We start from the raw sequence: 8,841 nt of genomic DNA, 5'->3' as shown, positions 1-8,841 counted from the left end.
TTCAATTACTCTCACAGGTGATGTTTTTTTTCCTGCCTCTGAATCTTTTCATCTGAATCTTTTATTTCTGCTGCCCTCTGTTCTTCATTTGGCTTCTTCCTTCTCAGCCGTCAAGCCCAGAGTGGCTTCCTCTGGTTAACTAACTATACATATGCTGACCCTCCCACCCCCTGCACTGCGGCAGATTCATTTATTTTTTAGAACCGATATTAAGCTGTTCACTACACATGTATTTATTTACTCATTGAAAGGTAATGCGAGTTATGCTGGGTTTGAATCCCAGTTCGCCAGTTACTGGAAGTTGGCAGTGCTGTTGGAAATTCAAGTACCTTGGATTATCCGTGAGGGGAAGATAATGATGGTAACTTACTACACACAGGTTTATATGAGAATTGGATGAATTAAAGTCTTTTGAAATTTTCCTGGAAAATAACTCAGTACAAGTTACCTATGTAAAATAATAATAATATTAATGATTATCATATTTAAAGTTATTAATAATCAACTACTATTAACTTATTAATTTTCTCCTTTATTAGACTACATGATCTATTAAGCAGAGGCCAAATGTGATTTTTGCTTAAAACTATATACCTAGTGACTGGAACTCCAGTGATTGTTGAATGAATGAGACTGTCCTTCTCTCCCCAGTGCCTGTGGTGAAAATCCGTGAGCTAGACAGTGTCCCAGGCCAGACCAGGAAGCAGAGGGCTACAAGACGGATATATACGCTCAAGTCACCTAGTCAGCAGGTCTGAGTAGGGACTTGAACTTGAGACACTAATCTCATTCAGGCCTGCCCTGTTCCAGGTTTTAGTTCATCAATTGCTAGATATTCTCAAGGTTTTTACTACCATACAAGACTTCTCATTTCTTTACGTTTTCCATCGGCAAAGCACCTGTGTATAGAAAGTCTTCATTTCACATATTGGTTCCACTCCAAAGCTTGTTTCTGTGTTCATGTTTATAAGTACAGAGTGGCATTAGATAAGCCACTGCTAGTGACCTTTATCAGAGGTCAGTTGCCACTAGTTTACTCTGGTGCACACATGTGTATATCTACTAAACTTCATAAATAGAAACTTTTGTATTCAAAAGTGAGGAAGAAACCAGTGGCATCCAGTCTTGGAAAGTGGGAACTGTGTGGTTCATATAAAACTAATAAAACCATTTCTAGTACTAGAGGATGAATATTCCAAACTGCATAGCTTACATTTGAGTGATAAATATATTATGCTGAGTGAAATAAGTCAGACAGAAAAAGATAAATACCATATGATTTCACTTATACGCAGAATGTAAGGAACAAAAAAACCAAACTAATCAAAAACGGACTCACAAATATAGTGGACAATTTGGTGACGGACAGAGGGGAGGGGTGTTGGGGGGCTGGGAGAATGGTGTGAAGCTTTAAAGAAGTACAAATTAGTAGTTGATAGTTGGGCACGAGGATGAGGAGCACAGCAGAGGGAATGCAGTTAACGTTAATATGATGGCTAAGTGGAGGGCCAGGGGAGGGAGGGAGCAATTGGGGGGATCGTTTTATGAACTATGTAGATGTCTAACCAATAGACTGTACACTTGAAACTAATTTAAATAAATAAATTAAAAAATATTTTACAGATGCTAAAGCAGGTAGTTAATTCCTGAGAAAATTGTTTTGAAAATATTGCATAGATGCCAGATGAAAAGCGGCTTATCTATTTCGGAAAATAAGGCTGTTACCTTTACTTTCAAGTAGCCTGGTAAACAGACGTTCAAGGTTACACCTTACAATGTATTTTTACAGTAACAATATTTCCCATTAAGCACAACACAATAAATCTTTTAAAGGCTTTTTTGGATGTATTTTTCTCTGAGCTGTATTTAGCCTTGAACAAGGCATCCTGATGAAAAAATTTCCTAGAAACTGATGTTGAAAAACAAGAGCTTATGAAATCCCATTTTATCTACAAAGAGACAGCAATGAAAAGGGAAAAAAAGCCCCCAAACTTATTACAACCAATGAAAAATTGTAACTCCTTCGCTACTAAAAATTTCTTTTATTGTATTAGCACACTGTCAGAACACATAAGGCTATTTCATATAGCAATCAATTCTAAAACAATTACAAAGCTTGTAATCTAGCTCTGGAAAAGATCTCTGAGTTCTCTAAGATGAAAAATTCTCTGAAAATAATAAATCTATATTTTTGAAGGGAGGGGCCTAAAAGTTGTTTTTTCTATGGAAAAGTATTAAAAATAAATATTTGGGCTTTTTAAAAAGCAAACTAGAAAACACTGGCAATATAACAACAGAATTTATCTTTTAATATTTGGTATCCAGAGGTCGTTTCTATGTGCATTTGGGTCTATAACTATTTGTTCTTTCTGCTTATGGTTTTTTTGTTTGTTTGTTTGTTTGTTTGTTTTAATACAGTGAATGCTACTAACTCTAATGGGATAATATTTTGAACAAGTTTGAGAGTGTTTTCTTTCCCTTTGTCACCACAGAGCTAGGAGTATATTAACCTCATAAAGAAACTCCTTTGTCAATATCTCAAGCATTGAAGTGCCTGAGATGAAACTTACACTTCCGGTTACACTAGAGATTAGGAGTGGAGTGTGTTCCTTAGGACCAGAAGCCTGGTAAGAAGCCCAGGATACCACCTGAGAACAGAAGGAAGCAGAAGGAATGGGCTACCTTTCAGAAGAGGCCACTAGGACGGAGGACGACACAGCTCAGGCCAGAGGACCCTCGCAGAGGGGGACCATACACATAAGCCCTTTTGGGTATTTAGATGAAGCTTTGAGAGAAGAGAAGGTAAAGAGACTTCAAATAACTGAATACCAGTCCCAAAGAGACTGAGATTTCAGCCAGGTGGGAATCAGTTTCTATAAATTAGAAAGTTAAACTTTTTTTGGCAACAACGAATAGAGGGATCCTGCGGTAATTTTAGTGAACTTATGGATAAATGGACCTTACTGAATACCCAAGATGAAAGAGTTGTGTGACTGCGTATTTTAACCTGCTACGTAGGCATTCATTACTGTAATTTACTCTCCCCTCCAAATGTCAATGTATGCTAAATATCTTTCCATAGCAGTAAATATATCTTCACCAAGTAATTTAATACCTATTTAATTTTACATGAGTTTATTATAACATAATATATATTGACATAATATTAAAATAATATATTTCAGATTCCTTAATTTTATATATGACTTGTTTCTCACTTCTTTGTTTTATATAGGTGTACATAAATTATTTTCATCTTTTCTCTTAAATATCTAACTGTAATTGTTAGATCACATGGTAGACGCCTCTTGAGTTTTTGATATGAAATCTCAAATATTCCTCTAGAAATATTGTACCAAAACACATGGCTTAACAGTATTCGTAATGGATCTTTTCACTAAATCTGGAGAGCAATGATTAGAAAAATATTTGGAAATTTGATAAACATTTAATATTATCGAAAGTTTTTAAAGTAACTTTCATTGCTAGTGGATCTAAATGTTTTTTTCAGGTAATTGGCTGTTCATTTTTCATTTGCTTATTTTTTCAAATGTAATGTATTTATCTGATTGTTTTTATGTAAAACATTAATTCTGATTTTGCCTATATTAAAATATGTCCAGTTGTTCTGTTGTTTTATTTTTAATAAATTTTTGGGGATAATTTTAGTTCCCCATATTGTTAGTTAAGACAGTACATAATATACCTGTATACCCTCTACCTAGTTTTTCCTGATTTTAACGTTTTACATAATCATGCTATATTTGAAAAAAACAGTACATAATATACCTGTATACCCTCTACCTAGTTTTTCCTGATTTTAACGTTTTACGTAATCATGCTATATTTGAAAAAAACTGAGAATTTTACATTGGTATAATACTATTCACTAAACTATTGACTTCGTTCAGATTTCAGTTGTTTTCACACCAATGCCTCTATTCTGTTCCAGAATCTAATCCTGGATACCCCGTTTTATTTGTTATCATATATAAATATATATATATACATATATATATAAATATATATAAATATATAAATATATTTTTATATATTTATATATTTATATATACCCCGTTTTATTTGTTATCATATATAAATATATATATATATATATATACACATATATATATATTTTTTTTTTTAGTCTCTTTCGGTCTGTTGACAGTTTCCCTGTCTTTTCTTGTTTTTCATGACTGAAAGTTTTGAAGACTACTGGTCAGGTATATTGTAGAATGGTCTTCAGTTTGGGTTTGTCTGATGATTCCTCACGATTGCATTGGGCTTGTTATAGGTTTGAGGGAAGGATACCACAATGAGGGTTAGTCTTACATGTCAACTTTGCTGGGTTATATTACCCGGTGTTTAAACCAAACACTAATTTAGGTGCTCTTGTGAAGGAATTTAGTAGATATGATTAACATCTACAATCAATTGACATTAAGTAAAGGAGATTTTCCTGGAAAACAGGGGTGAGTGTCATCCAATCAATTGAAAGCTTAAGAGCAAAAACAGATTTGCTGAAGCAAAAAGAATTCTGCCTTAAAGCTTCAGAATAAAATCCTGTCTGAGTTACTAGCCTACCAACCTACCGTATAAGTTTCACATTCCCTGTCCCAACAATTACATGAGCCAATTCCTTTAACTGTCTCTATACACTTATATATCTCTATTTATTATCCCTCTCTCTGTCTGCCTACCTACCTACTTATTTATATACTATTGTTACGGTATCTCTGACTGATACATCTCATTGCATAATCTCAGGAGGCACATATGTGACCCATGATGTTAACCTCCATCACTTGGTTTAGGTAGGACCTGCCAGGCTCCTCTGTCATAGTTTGCTTTTTCTTTATGATGCTCTACATTTTGCAAGTGACTTGCTAATTCCAGTGTATATCCAAGCTGACTGGAATTAAGTTCTGTTTCCTGGAAGAAAAACTGTCTACATGCATCACTTGGAATATTTGGGTAAGAAAGACTTATTCCTCCTTCTGCATTTATTTATTTGTTTAATCGTTTATGTTAACATGTATGCATTATTTTATATTTTGGGTTAAAATGCAATATTATTTATTTCATTGTTCAAATTTTTCCAGGTAAGTCTATTAGGAATTCTTTTAATCAATTTCTGTGTCTTTTTCACATGCCCTCCTCCATCCCTGCAATAAAATCTCAGACACTTCACAAAAGATATGTAAATGGCCAATAACCACATGAAAAAAATGCATAGTATTATTACTTATGGGAAATTATAAATTCAAATCTCAATGAGATAGCACTATAAACCAATTAGAGTTACTAATATTAATTTTACAAACTTTACCACATTTTTTTATTGTGAAGGATGTGGACCGGCTTGAACTCTCATATACTACTGGAAGAAATGTAATTGTTTGCACCACGTTGGAAAATGCCTGGTAGTTGCTAACGAAGTTAAATATACACATCCTGTTACTCTTCAGAACTTACCCAAGAGAAAGAAAGAAAAAAAAGTGTACAAAGATGAGTATATGGATGGATCTCAAACAATCATGGTAAACAAAAGAAGTCAGATAGGAAGAGTTGAGAACCATATGAATTAACTCATGTGTGGGATATAAAACTGAAAGCAGCAAACAAACAAGACAAACAACAAAAAGTCATAGACACAGACAACAGTTTAATGGTTATGGGGTGGAAGGGGGAGGGGCGTGGTAGATAAGAGTAAAGGAGATCAAATACATAGAGATGGAGAGATGCGACTTTGGCTGGTGAACACACAATGCAGATGTATTATTGATGATGTACACTTGAAACCTATAGAACTTTATTAACCAGTGTTGTCCCAATAAATTTAAAAAATATATGCACATTAAAGTTCATATCACCTTTATTTCTAATAGTCTCCACATGGAAACAGTGTCCATTATCGGATGAATAGAGGGACAAATTATGATATACCTATACCAAATAAAAAAAAGGCTGGAGAGTTGTGGGGGGAGGCAAACTTGCTAAATAGGTATAAATCTCAAAATCGTTATTCTGATCGAAAGAAGCCAGAAAAGAAAAACAAAATAAAACAAACAAACAAAAAACGTGATTCCATTTGCAGAAAGTTCCTGAAAATGCAAACTATTTTGTAGTGACAGAAACTAATGTTAGTGGTTGCCTGGGGTTATCAGTGGAAGAAATGATACAAAGTTCAAAGAAATTTTTGAGAGTGATAGGCATGTTTGCTGACTTGACTGTGGCGATGATTTTATACATCGTACACACACATACTGTTACTATTGTATGTTTTTTTGTGCTTCAAATATATAGAAACTTTTAAAAAACTTACCAAGCAGGCTGGTACCAAGCGGGCACTTTGGGGGTGGCAGGGAGGGCCACTAAGCTCCCAGCATTCCTTTTGCGCCACTACCGAGGTGGCGGTGCCCACGTGGCAACCCTTTTCCCTGGCTGGTGGTTTGATACCCGCTGCAGGTCAGGAGTCTTGCTCCAGGGGCCGCGTTAGGCCCGCTGGGGCGCTCAAGGTTTTCCCGCCGTGCAGAAGGCTTGGGGACCGTTTAAGAGTTCTCCCTGAGAGGGGTACGAAGGTAGACCTCCCAGGGCCCATAGACTGTGGCCAGGCGGGCACCCTTCGTCAGCCATCGAATGCGTCTCCGAGCCCGCTGCAGACCGGCTCACGTGGGACGCCGGCTGGCGCAGCTGGGCCCGTTTCGCCTCGGGCGAGCGGACCACCACAGGATCGCGCCGGTGGGAGGCGCCGTCGCGCACCTGGAGACCCAGCTGCAAACCCGGGAGCGCCGCGCGCAAAGCACCGCGCGCAAAGCACCGCGCGCAAAGCACCGCGCGCAAAGCACCGCGCGCAAAGCACCGCGCGCAAAGCACCGCGCGCAAAGCACCGCGCGCTCATTAGCAGCCGCGCTTCACGGATGGGCTGACTCGGATGGCCGCGGGTGCTGGATCACTCGCCCACGTACCACGAGCATCGCCGGTGGGCGTCCTGGCGCGGTGGCCGCCGCGCTGCTGAGCCGGCTGAACGCCCTGACTCGGCTGCAGAGCCCCGAGGGCGCGACCTTGGCCGAGTTCTTGCACCAGGTACTTTTACCAGGCCCAGCGTTGTGGGCGTGGAGGCCAGCTTTGTGTCTAGACAGCACCATTCCCGGGTATGAGTTCGTCCACAAGTTTTCTGGAAAAGCCGACTTTGGAATCTCTGTTTCTCTAATGACAAATACAGCTGGAGAAAAACTCGGAAAGTCTGCTGGTAGTGCTGTTTGACTAAACAGAGATAAGACCTTTCTGTTTGAATTCTTTCAGCTCTGTGTTAGGCAGCAAAGAACTCAGTGACATAGGCCTGAAGCTCTTCACTTTTCTGCCTCTTCCAGAGATGGACCACGTAACGCTGCTGCACGTCAAGAAGCCGGAAACGCAGGGTCGTCAAAAGCGACTTGCTGCGGCGGTAATAAAGCTTGTTCATGGACAAGAAGGGCTGGATTCTCCTAAAAAGCGTACACACGCCCTTGGTCATAGTAGCATAGGTGAACTGGAGGCATGTCTGATCAAGAGTTAAAAGAGCTGTTTAAAAAGAGGCTTCCATTTCTGAATTAGTTCTTGACCCTACGACAAACATCCTACGGACACGCTGCAAAGCAAATGACATTCTAGATGGTCCCCGAGGGTATCGGATGAGAACAGAGGGCGGAGCCATTATAGATAAATCATCGAGTAGTAACAAATCCTGAGTGTTTTAGTTGTTGGACAACATACTCTTAAGAATGGACTTTCATTAATTAAAGTTGGAAAAAGGAATTTCTCCATTATAAAATGCTTTCAGCTATGATGAAAAAATCCTTCTGGTTGTTCAGACTTATCCATCATTCATTCTCGAGATACGTGAAAGGCTGCCTCCGGAACTTAGACCTGCCCTTATGCAAATCGGAACAAGGGGGAATGAAGTATAGACTCACGACGTAAGTAATTTCATTATTTATATAGGTTGGTTAATAAATAGGGTGTTTGTGTAACGATGGGATATTTTCTTAATCTACACACATTAAGGACTATCATAGAAAACTGACTTCCTGAGTTAATCTCTTTTAATAGTTAAACTTTATGAAAAAACGAAATGCTGTCTTCTCTATTCTACTCTTCTTGCTCTCCTTTCTGGAGATTAAAAAAGACGTAGTATAAGGAATGATAGCGACTTTTATATCAAGTATATGTCTCGCTGATCTCTCTAGTGTCACATCGTTTTCTAATCCAGCAGCGCCTCCAGTGTCTGCTTTAGAAACACAAAGTCTGGTATTGGAAACTGGTAAATTTTTGATTTTTTTGTTGTTGTTGGAAGCAAACATATTTGTCCTCGAAAAGAAGAAAAATATTAGATGAAGCCATTGTTAGCATTAGAAATTACAGTAGATATAGTTTCTTTTCAAAGAAAAGAACAAAACTCAATACTTTTCGTAAAGTTTTTAATTCAGTTTTCTAGCCCTTTACTATAATTAAATTTGTTCACAGCCTTACAAAAATGTAAGAAGTGGAAATTACTGATCTGTAAAATCCACCTGATGAAATTAGCAGCAACTTGGGTACCACAGGTAAGAGTATCCGAGAATTTGAAAGCAAATTGACATGTTAATTCAAACTGAAGCATACGAAGAAAACAAGGACTGGTCTCAGCTGTGGGACAGTATTAAGTTAGCTAAGTATAGGTATTTGGAGTTTCAAAAGGAGAGAGGGAAAAAGGAAACAATCCAGGGATCAGAAGAAAAAAGTAACTACGTGTTTCAGTCATTAAGTATTACAGAGGACTTTTCAGTGTAATTATTAGAACTTACTGTAGCCTTTCGCTAG

At 37.9% G+C, this 8,841-nt stretch overlaps 1 pseudogene; it reads left to right on the top strand.

Annotated features, from left to right (window-relative positions):
* Positions 1–6,639: 6,639 nt before the first annotated feature.
* LOC105292748 lies at positions 6,640–7,828 on the top strand (annotated as a pseudogene).
* The last annotated feature ends 1,013 nt before the right edge of the window (positions 7,829–8,841 follow it).

Source organism: Pteropus vampyrus, unplaced genomic scaffold (genome assembly GCF_000151845.1).
Source record: "Pteropus vampyrus isolate Shadow unplaced genomic scaffold, Pvam_2.0 Scaffold62, whole genome shotgun sequence".
Classification (NCBI taxonomy): Eukaryota; Metazoa; Chordata; class Mammalia; order Chiroptera; family Pteropodidae; genus Pteropus; species Pteropus vampyrus.
This window is presented reverse-complemented; position numbering and strand designations above follow the sequence as displayed.